Source organism: Trachemys scripta, chromosome 5 (genome assembly GCF_013100865.1).
Source record: "Trachemys scripta elegans isolate TJP31775 chromosome 5, CAS_Tse_1.0, whole genome shotgun sequence".
NCBI classification, from domain to species: domain Eukaryota; kingdom Metazoa; phylum Chordata; order Testudines; family Emydidae; genus Trachemys; species Trachemys scripta.
In genome coordinates this window covers 26,736,062-26,748,041 of record NC_048302.1, presented here as the reverse complement: position 1 = coordinate 26,748,041, position 11,980 = coordinate 26,736,062, and positions in this window count along the sequence as shown.

Here is an 11,980-nt window from a genome sequence, read left to right as displayed (position 1 = left end):
TAAGAAATGAATATAATGTAACTGGAATTTGCTTCATGCAAAAGGTCTCTTGTAAGGTATCATTACAAAGCTTATAATCTACTGAGTGTGATCATCCCATTTCTATAAATGTACCACTCTTGTAACTAAAACTAGAAATATGAAATATAACTCTGAGGGCCTGTTGTAATTATGTAAAGTGTGGGCCATTAATGATGGTTTGGAATCTTGATGACTCCCATTAACAAGGACCATTGTCTGCAGATGGCTGTTTACCTGTTAGTCTTCCTGTATATATGTGGGTTGGCAAGTGGGCAATGAAGTCTTGCAGTGACATGTGATCATGTCACCTGAACTGGATTCCATCTTTAACCTGGTGCTTTTCCAGTGAGAGGGGGTGGAAACCCAGAGGGACAAAGGGTTCCCACCTTATGCAAAAGATATATAAAGGGGTGGAAGAGAACAAAGGGAGAGAGGAGCCATCATGAAGAATCCCCTAGCTATCACCTGAGCTGGAACAAGAGCTGTATCAGGGGAAAGAATTGTGCCCAGGCCTGGAAGGTGTCCAGTCTGAGCAAAACTTACTGAAGCATCTCTGAGGGTGAGATTATCTGTATTTAGTTTGATTAGAAATAGATTTGCTCATTTTATTTTATTTTGCTTGGTGACTGACTTTGTTCTGTCTGTTACTACTTGGAACCACTTAAATCCTACTGTCTGTATTTAATAAAATCTTTTTATTTAGTAATTTACTCAGAATATGTATTAATACCTCAGGGAGCAAACAACTGTGCATATCTCTCTATCAGTGTTATAGAGGGTGAACAATTTATAAGCTTTATGCAGGGTAAAACGGATTTCTCTGGGTTTAGACCCCATTGGGAGTTGGGCATCTGAGTGCTAAAGACAAGCACACTACTGTGAGCTGTTTTCAGGTAAACTTGCAGCTTTGGGACAAGTGATTCAGACCCTGGGTCTGTGTCTGGAGCCAGACGGGAGTGTCTGGCTCAGCAAGACAGGGTGCTGGAGTCCTGAGCTGGCAGGGAAAACAGAAGCAGGGGTAGTCTTTGCACATCGGGTGGCAGCTCCCAAGGGGGTTTCTGTGATACAACCCGTCACACCCATCTCCTACAAAATCTGAATAATGTTATTACAGCCACTTGTAGAGACATACAAAATATTTATATTCATTCTGATGCTTAGCCTATGTTAGTGAAATAAATATTCTCATTGATATATAGAACATGCCTTTGTGTTTGTAGTCCTTTGTTATAGGTGGCTAAATTAAGTGTACATAATATTTAATGTTTTAATATCTGATGTGTAATTTATGTTGGTACCAGTTCTCCACTTTTCTCTGTCCAGCTGTGTTCTTGATTTTGTAAATGTCACCTACGTGGAGGGGAAAACAAGTATTAAGTAAATCAGGATATTGACACTAGAAACAAATGGCAGGTGTAACAGACTTACATATTCAAACAACTCTTGAGCAGCCTCCTAGTAACTAGAAACTGGATCATCCCCCTTCTGCAATAAAACTAGCAGGAGGTATTAATGGAAGGAAAAATCCCTCCTGGATTTTCTCTCCCAATCGTTCCAGGGGTGGGGTGAGATTCTCTTGACATTCGCCCTTCCATCCCCCCAAATGAGCTATGATGGAACCCATTCCCTGCTTCCATGAAGGAGCAGTTTGGTGAAGAGTCAAGTACAGTCACAGTCAGGTGGACACCACAGGATTTCCCTCTTTCTGTCCAGTCCCATTTTTTTTCCCATAGAAAGGGCCTAACTCGTCCTACGGTCTCTATTTTTTTTTCTTCTTTTTACCTTTGAATAAAGGAAGTAGAGTTGGAGAATTTATTCAACTTAAACTGAAAGACAATACTTAAATATTTCTGAAATGACTTACGAACTAGAGGTACTTCCTAATTTTGTCTATAGCTGCCTGGCATTGTTGCTGAAAAAGGAAAGGATACCTGTGAACCTGAGGAAATAATAGGAATCTGCCAGCTGTCAACATCTGGGAGAGCTGGAGAGAAAGACCTCGAGAACAAAGTAGCTTGACTGAAAACCAGAAATGTAACTCATCAACATGTTCTTAATTTCTTTCTTTTGTTTAATCTTTGTTTGCCTTTATTCCAAATTAATTGTGTGGTAAATAGATTGATTGAAGGAGGATTATTATAACTGAGTAGTGAAAGAATTGATCCTTGTGTTTTCAATCTCTACTACACCAAATTAGTGAGGTCATAAAAAAAATGAATTCAGAGTAAACTGAAAGCCACTATACAATCCAAATGTAATTATTTTGTTAGTTCAAGTACACACCATGCCTGAATTTGCTTAGCCCATAAGCACCAATGATTTCTGCATAAGAGGGCATTGCCTCTGTTTCACTCAAGTACTTAGACAATATTTGGGGCCTTGTCTTTGGTAGGAGGAAAAATTGAGTATATGAGTCAGATATTTCTTTGGTGCAACCCTGTTTATTTACAAAGAACATACACAAAACTCTATTTCCCTGAACCCAGTAGAAACAAACAGCAGGAGACAGTTTCCTTCTTCAGAAATCCAGGTCTGCATTTCCACTGAATACTGTATCTATAAGAAGCTCTGTCTCTCCAGTTTGTCCCAAGCTCAGACCCACTATTTCCTCTCTCACTTCCTCTTGACTATCTGGTTGTTTTCTGCCTGTCTCACACATAGTCAATCCTCTCCACTGCCTCTGCATTTGCAGTCAGTCCTCAGAGAAACCCTTAAACCCATATGGCTTAGTTTGTGATTGGCCTAGCCATACAACTCAGTGCCTTGGATGATGGCTTCCTACCATGTCAACTATCTATCACTACACATAGAAGCATTTAATTGCTCTGTCTATTTAGCCTGAATGAAGGAGGGTTAGTGCACACATCAACTTTAACCAAATATCAGAGTGGTAGCCGTGTTAATCTGTATCAGCAAAACCAACAAGGAGTACTCATGGCACGTTAGAAGCTAACAAATTTATTTGGGCATAAGCTTTCGTGGGCTAAAACCCACTTCATCAGATGCATGGAGTGGAAAATACATATACACAGTACATGAAAAGATGGGAGTTGCCTTATGAAGTTAGGAGTCAGTTCTAACGAGACAATTCAATTAAAGTGGGCTATTATCAACAGGAAGAAAAATCACTTTTGCAGTGGTAATCAGGATGGCCCATTTCAAACAGTTGACAAGGAGGTGTGAGTAATGGGGGGGGGGGAGAAATTGGTTTTCAGTTTTGTAGTGACCCATCCACTCCCAGTCTTTACCTTCTTGTCAACTGTTTGAAATGGGCCACCCAGATTACCATTACAAAAGTGATTTTTCCTCCTGTTGATAATAGCCCACTTTAATTGAATTGTCTCGTTAGAACTGACTCCCCACTCGGTAAGGCAACTCCCATCTTTTCATGTACTGTGTATATGTATTTTCCACTCCATGCATCTGATGAAGTGGGTTTTAGCCCATGAAAGCTTATGCCCAAATAAACTTGTTAGTCTCTAAGGTGCCACAAGTACTCCTCATTCTTTTAACCAAGAATGTGATTGATCTATAGATCAAAGACACACTTAATGGCAGCCATTAATACTGGACAAAATCATATTCAGTTTTTGCCTCACTGTGGGTTTAGCCAATATACTAAAAATAGATTGTACCTCTGTAAATAGGGGTAACTAAGACAGGATCCCTGTTATTCAGGCCTAGTGGTCCAAGAGACTCTGGAATGTCTGTGGGAAACCAGGTTTGATTCTCTCTACTGCTTTGGAACTCAAGCACAATTGATAACTGGGTTGCAAAAATGAAGCCATGGGTAAATATTAAGAGGGAAATTGAGGCATTCACTAAGGGAAGGAGAGTGAGGAGGAAGAGCCTCTGTGCCTGATGAGGGTAGGATTGTACGGAAGACTTACAATTTGATAGCGTCTGTAGCAAATACAGCTCCCATTTAGTCTTATAGATCCAATCCTCTCCTATGCTAAAAGTAGTTTCTTTCCTCAGCTGCACTGAGCAAGGAGAAAATAAAAATCTATGCCGACCAGCCTTTACGACACTATTAATAGGAGCTATAAGGGAATACAATCAACGTGACTATGGTCAAAAGGGGAGTTTATGCCTCTCTGACAAATAACATGTGGCGTAAATGCCATAGTCAGATTTACTGCAGATTCTTAAAGAACTGTTTGTTAATGCCAAACTAATAAATGTATCAGTTAAAATCAACTATTTTTTCCATTCATCATCACACATGATACAAGAGTGCCAGCAGAGGACATATGATCTTCCTGAACTCAGCTGTATGAGTCAGCAGGGAATGTTAACTAATGCAAAGCCCTATCATTTGACAAAGATTCTGTCTATACTGCATAATCAACCATGTCAGGGGAACTGTTACAACAGCATAGTCCCTCAACAAGTTTAAAATATGCTTCAGGCTGGCAGTCCAGGCAAGATCAAACCATGCTACAGTTTTGAACTTTGCAAGGTAGAAGCACAAATCAGGAACACAGTTAAAATACAGTTTGGTTCCCTCTCTACTACAAGACCAACATGTTTTATCTGTTTTCAGTGAGAGGAGGATGGGAGACCAGATTGCTCCCTACTCCCTGCCTGCTTGATCTTACTGTGTAGAGGGGGGTAGGCCAAAAGTACTTCAAAAGTATTGAAATCAGTGGGCATTAGGAACCTCAATACCTTTGAGAATATGGGCCTAAGTGATATGCAAACAGAAGCCACAAATTAAATAATGAAGAATGAAATAATGCTTCCTTAATAAAGGGACTTACTGTAGCATGAACATAATATGTCTGATGGCTAGAAACCATACATCTTCAGAAAAGATATGAGTTTAGGTCAGAAATGTACAGAAACAAGATAATATGAGTTTCCTCCTTAGAGAGGAAGGATATTCTTCTGGTTGAGGCCCTGCACTAGCAGTTAAGAGATCTGTATTCAGCCTTTCTCTGAGACATTAGCCATGTCAATCAATCTCTCTGTGCTTTAGTTCCCCAGCCATAAAGTGGAAATAACAACAATTATTTCTCTGACCCTTGTCTATTTACACTAAGATTTTGGGACAGGGCCTGTCTCTCACTAGGTGTTTGTATAACACCTAGTAAAATACAGCTGGCCCTCTTCTCAGTTGGGGTTTCTAGGTGCTCCAAAGATATAAATAATAATAATGTGATAATCACAACAACACATGTTAATGCACAAAGCAGCTTAGCTAATATGGAAACAGGGCCTCACAATGGGAAGCATCAGGCAACCTTAATCATAGGCAATGATCCCAGCCTGGTCCTAAGAAAAGCAAGCAATAAAAACTCTACCATCACTGGCTTCCCAGCCTGGACACAGGTGCCTATAGGCAGGCTGCCCCATTGTCATTGATAGTATCAATACCATTACACAACCCCAGTTATTAGCCCTAATCCCTTTTCTTTACAGCTGCTAGCATCTCTTAGGGCTTGTCTATACAAATACTTAGTTCATGGCAAGTGGGGTGTAAATCTGCCTTGCCCTAGCCTGGCATGCACTAAATGTCTGTGTGGACCTTACTGCTGTGTACTAAAAGTTCCCTAGTGTGCTTTAATCTACCCGCTCTGAAACAGAAATAAGTTAAAGTACACTAAAAATCCTTCTGTGTGCAGCAGCAGGGTTGACACAGACACAGTGCATTACAGGGTAGTGCCGGGTAGATTTAAACCCCATCTTGCCACAATTTGTTTTCATATAACAAGCCCTTAGACTCAACATTCAGTTGAGTACTTTACCTCTTTCCCCATGAACCTTTAATTTTTAAGGGATATTTTGTCTCCTTAAAGGGATCTCTTCTAATTATTATGTGACCAATCAACACCCATCATTCAGCCATCCCCTTCAAACTGCTGAATACCATGAGGTAGTGTATACTCATTATAAAAAGGGAATCAAGCCAATTGTTCTAGTGTTGTGTAATGAGAGAGGTTTTAGGAGTGCATTTCTGTAAGAACATGGATGTGGTAAGGTACTCTTATATCATATCATACAATATATAGTGCTTAGACTTCTTGTGCAACATTTTTGTTTACAAACTGTCTCTTACTCTTTGTTTATCTAATTAGTTTGGCCCTTCACCATTAGGATATTGCTAGTTCCTTTTTCAATGTATCATAGCTTTTTGTATTATGTTAGCACTAACAGTACTTTTTTGAATAATGCACTAGGCTTCAATAGGCATACTCAAAAAGAGACTTGTTGGGTAGCTTAGGCTTTGTCTAAACAGCATTACACTTTTTTAGGTACAAATTTTTGTGTGGATACTTCTTTTTGATTTAAACATGTCTTCTAACAGTAAGAAAAAATGGTATGTTAAGCTTACATGGAGTTGAGTGATAACACACAATTAACTAAATCTGTTCAAGATAATACCTTTCATTACATCAGATCACGTGAAAGTGAAAAGTTTGTGGCTGAACTAGCTATGTAAACCACCAAAGGAGTGGGGGGCAGGGGAAGACAGCCTGTCTATGGTAGAATTATTTTTGTTTCTTCAGCTCTGTTCTTACAGAGCTCTCTCCTATACTTCCTAGCCTAGACTTGTAGGAAGAAAACAAGTTACCTTTTACTATGCCAGCTGTACTATTTTTAGAATGTCCTATGGAGCCCAGTTCCCAATCACTCTGTAGGGAAAAGGGAGGAACTAATCCTTTGAGGCACCTCATATGTGTAATTCCATATCCAAATCACTTGGCTAAACAAATCTAAAATATACTAATCCTTGCCAACATATTGCAAAAAACACGCTTATATCTGTAGCTTTAGCTTTCTACAGAGATGCAATAATTAGTAATACTTAGAGGACTAGTAAGCATTGATGTAGAAGTGAATTTCCAAAATGGTGTTTGGAAGAGCGTGTTGCTGTTTCCAATTTTTCATTGGATCCTGCTATTGTATTCATGTTTCACACCAGGTCTCTCATTCTGATACAGTAAGATTGGATAAATCTAGCTCTAGCACAAAAGCCTAGAATATGATCCCATGCACAGTGTGGACTACCATGCTGAAACAGCATGAAGTGTGACCTCCCAGGATTATATTTGTGATGAATAGTGACTGGTGTCCAAAATAATTGGGCTTCAGTTAGCAAGGCGCCCCTTGTCTCACCTTCTACTGTCCCCAGCAGGCTGAATATATCTCAAAAGTGGCAGAGGAAGGAAAAAACTGGGAGATATAGTGAGTGAGGTGGGGGGGAATTACAGGGAAGACTTACGGTGGGGAACAAGGAAGGATGGTGGACAATTGAAAAGTAAAAGAATACTCTCTCTTATCTCCTCCCCTTTTGGAATGGGGATTATTTCTAATGTAATGCATAGACTGAGGGCAAACAGTACTTCTCCTGTTAATGTTCTTTCATAGTCCCATGCTGTCCCCTGACTGCTTCCTTGCTGCTATCACCACCAATCCACCCAAATCTTCACAAGCTGATCCCATTCCCATTGCACGCAGCAAACTAATTTGTTCCCACCCCAAGCCTCTTCCAACCAATCCCCAATTTGCTCGGCATACTTATGTTTTCTGGTTGGAAACCGCTTCTCATACCTAATCTCTCCACCATTCAGAATCTCCCCCACTCCAAACCCAAAGTATAGGACATACACCTGTCCCCACATACACACAACACTCCAGCTCAGAAGAGTTACAATATCTGAACAACCTGCCCTGCTTGTTGCTGCACTTGGAGAAATGGGGAAGGGCTCTGGCTGCAGAAAGCCCTATATCTTTTCTCTGAAGTTGAAGAAAATCAGCACCACAAAAGCCTGGTACTCTCGTCTCGGTATCTCCTACACGTTTCCCTATGAGTTTCTGCCTTTCCTAGCATGATGGCAGCACTAATTTTGATTGGGGCTCTAGGCATTAATACCATATATGTACTCCCCTCTGTAGAAGGAAGGTCTTCCGTTTATTAAAGCAGAGGCGTCTGAGTCACACTTAGGCTGGGTCTACGCTACCCGCCTGAATCGGCGGGTAGAAATCGACCTCTCGGGGATCGATTTATCGCATCCCATCGGGACGCAACAATCGTTCTCCGAATCGACGCTCTTACTCCACCAGCGGAGGTGGGAGTAAGCGCCGTCAACGGGAAGCCGCAGAGGTCGATTTTGCCGCCGTCCCTACAGCGGGGTAAGTCGGCTGCGATATGTCGAATTCAGCTATGCTATTCGCGTAGCTGAATTTGCGTATCTTAAATCGACCCCCCCGCCCTGTAGTGAAGATGTAGCCTTAGATTCTATTCATAAGCCCTCACACAGACTTTGTGGGGGGGTTTTGTTTGTTTTTGGCAAATAACTATTCAGGACTAGCCCTGTAGGTGTACACTCTTATTTGGGAACAAGAATGCCTTGTTAACATTTATTTTAACCAGTTTCTGAATATCTCCATGTGTAAACAAGCCCTTAGACAACGGTGTTTAGTGTCACTCTTGAAAATCAGGCCACAAATGTATTTGTCACTTACCTGTTTAAAATGGTGATACTAGCCTATCTCACAGGTGTGTTCTGACTGTCCAGACTGTCAGACAGCTTTTTATCCAGAGATCAATGTAAATACAATAGAATTATTTCTAACACTACTTTGCGTCTGAGAAATAGGATGTGGATCCCATTAAAACTAACATTATAATATAAAAAGGCAGGATTAAAGTTTGAGTTGTCAGGAAATGCATGTTGGGTTTTAAGTACCTAACTGTACAACATCAACATTGCATGAAAATCTGCACTTGGTGGAGTTTTTTGTTTTGTTGTTTTCCTTTCCAAAAAAACCAACAAATTTGCAAATAACTCTTGCAATTGGGCTTTGAAACACGCACCTTACTGAGGTGGGGCTCACGTGCTGATACAGTCTACTTTGACACACACTTCTGCAACATGGCAGCTACATCTTACATTTTTGTTTTTTGGTTCTGTCTATAGTAAAATTACAACTGTGTGGCTCCTGCTATAACATAGCCCATCTATATGCAATGACTGGGTAAGGAACTGGTTACTAAATAGTTAAATAGTTTACTTAAGCATGGATTATTCTTGCGGTGTCAGTGTGACCTTATCTATCCATATTTTGGAACATCATCAGCCAGGCTCATTGCACTATGGACTAAATTTACAAAGAAACTTTGGCATAGTGATATTCAGCTTCACAACACTTCTAGGTGATGAGAAAATCACTGACATTCACAAAGCCTGAGTTAGGTGCTTAGTCTCCCTGTGGGATGGATGGGGAGAAGAGCGAACATGCTAGGCAGCTCTGCTGCTACAATAGCCATGGGGAGATGCCAAGCTGAGAGGGAGGGTGTGCTAAACCCCACACCTCTCTTGGAGCTAGATGCTAAAACCCAGGCTGCAGGGAGGTGCTGCCTTTTCCTTGTGTGGGATTCTCTTCTGCAAACCTTCTTTTGGTGCTCTAGCAAGAGGCTGTGAGGGACCTGACCTCCTTCATAACTTTTAGTCCAGTAGCTAGGTTTCCCACCCAGGATGTAGAAGACTTGCAGTCCAAGTCCCCACACACACTCACTGCAAGGTGAGAAGGGATTTGAATTGCGCTAACTGCTGGGCAATGGGGTATTCTGATATGGGGCTCCCTCCATCTCTCCCATTAAAGCTGTCCAATGTGGATAGACAACCTTTTTAAAAACAAATCACTAGAGCAAGAGGACTGGATGTTGGAGGTGACATCCAGTTGGAGCCAACCACCAGGCTGGCTACAAGACATTCTCATACTTGGATTCTCTCTGCCCAATATCCTAGTGATTAGGGCACTCATCCATTATATAGGAGATGAAGTTCGAGTCTCTGCTCCAAATCAGGCAGCACAGGGATTTGAAAACAGGTCTCTCTTATCCCAGGCAAGTGCCCTAACCACTGAGTTATTAGCTCTAATGGATGTGGTTGCTGACACAAGAAAAGGCTGACCTGCCTTAGGCACCTCACTCCAGAAGAGGATTTGTGGCTATGAATCCTGAGCTGAGACAGGTATTTAATTCCTTTGAAGAATTTAGGCTCTGCCCCTTGACATTTCCTACTGGAGAGTTTAAGCAACTCCTGCTCAGATTGCTGGCTTTTTTTGAGAATCCCATTCACAGATACTTAATTCTTCCCATCCCCTAGATGCCTCACTAGTGGCTGAGAATTCCACTGTATGGCAGGGCGTACATAAATGTTTATCTGTGGATCTAACCCTAGGTATCTAAAGAAGCAGATGGGCCAAGAGGGATTCTCAAAGGTGCCCAACTCCCATTGACTTCAGTTGAAACTGAGTGCTCCTCTTTAGACCTCCAAATACCTTTAAAAATGTGCCCCCTTGTCACCAGAGACACTTAATACAACCATCAAATAGTCTTCTCAGCCTACAATAGGATTTATTATAAAGTGCTAATGGCACACTCAAGATGCAAATGATGTAATACCTAGAAATGCCTCCTGTGTTTAGATTGTCAGATAATTGCAACTTTCATTGAGCAAGGTATGCTCAGGATCCACATAGGGTAACTTGTTACAATATAAATACCAGGGCTGCTTCTTATTGTAACTTATAAAACCCACCCATCACTAATTCTTTGGGGTGTATGTACATAAAAATATACTACAACTTTTGACCAAAGTTAGTGAGCCCTGCCTTTCCCCTCTCTCAGGCAAAAGTCTGAAAATGCAATCCTTCTCCTCTCTCAAGCAAAAGTCTGAAAATTACCTTATCTTGCACTGATAACTAGAACTGGTTGACTTTTCCTGTCAGAATACTGATTTGTCAAAATTTTAACCATTCTGCAGAGATGGTACCACTTTGATGAATGCCAGATGGAAAGCAGGCAGGGTTCTAATGGAATCTTGCCAGGTTTTCTGCTTGCTGCCTAGTGGACTGATGAGGAGCCTGGGAGAGCTGGCTCCCAAACTCATGGTTCCTTGACAGCCTGAGCTTCCAGTATCCAGAATACCCAGCCATGGTGACTACCCCCGAGACAGGGACTTGATGGTTTTCCTTTTCATGGAGAACTACAACATTTAAGCTGTTTTAATTCTGAACAAAATCAAACTTTGAGGTAAATAATCCTGTCTGAGGATTTCAGTTTCTCAGCATAGCTATGATAATCTAGTAGGATGGGAAATGAATTCATAAATCAAGGATGCTTCACTGAGAATATCCTGCCACTACATGCTCCAATTTTATGACAGCTGATTTAGGTACATAGGCATTGCCATACTGCATCAAACAGTAATGTCTTTGATCTCCTATCCTGACAGTGGTTCATACCAGGTCATTCGAAGAATATTGCAAGATGCCTAATGGAGTTATAGAAAAATCTGTCCAGGAAGGATCTATTGTATTTTATTCCCCCCACCCCCACCCCAGCTCCTGGCAAAATGTCTGCACGAGGTTTTAGCTGAGTTTACTGAATTTAGATTGCCAATTAATTTTAACTGAAGGTTTTGGGGACTTCTTATGTAGACATACACACAGGCTGCAATATGCCTTCAAAGGTTTGAGCTTGAGAAGGGTGAGCAGTGAGAACCCTTATTAATGATGTTAACCTAATTCAATTGGAAACATCTTCCTTGCCCCTCAACACATAACCGGAGCCCTTATTGTAGCCACAGGGTACCATGGCCATAGGTAACTGTCCTGAGCCTCTTTGGAAGAAAGGGGAAGGTCCTAAAGAAATCCACCCTCAGGTCTGAGTCTGGAGTAAGCAGGCATCAGGTGGGCAGTTGCTGCAACGAACACTGTTGTGGCAGTGAAGAAATGCAACCTGGCCAATTCTTGCAATAGCTGGTATCTTCTTTAAAGTCCTGGCCCTTAGAATTATGTGATTACATGAGAATCTCATTGGCTTTTATTAAAACCTGTTTCTAACTGCCCCGTTCAGGGGCAGAAATCTAAAACGTGACCTGTGAGCACTCTACAGGCTCAAGCTCCAGGGAAAATGACATCCTCCTCCCCGCCCCGCGTTTGA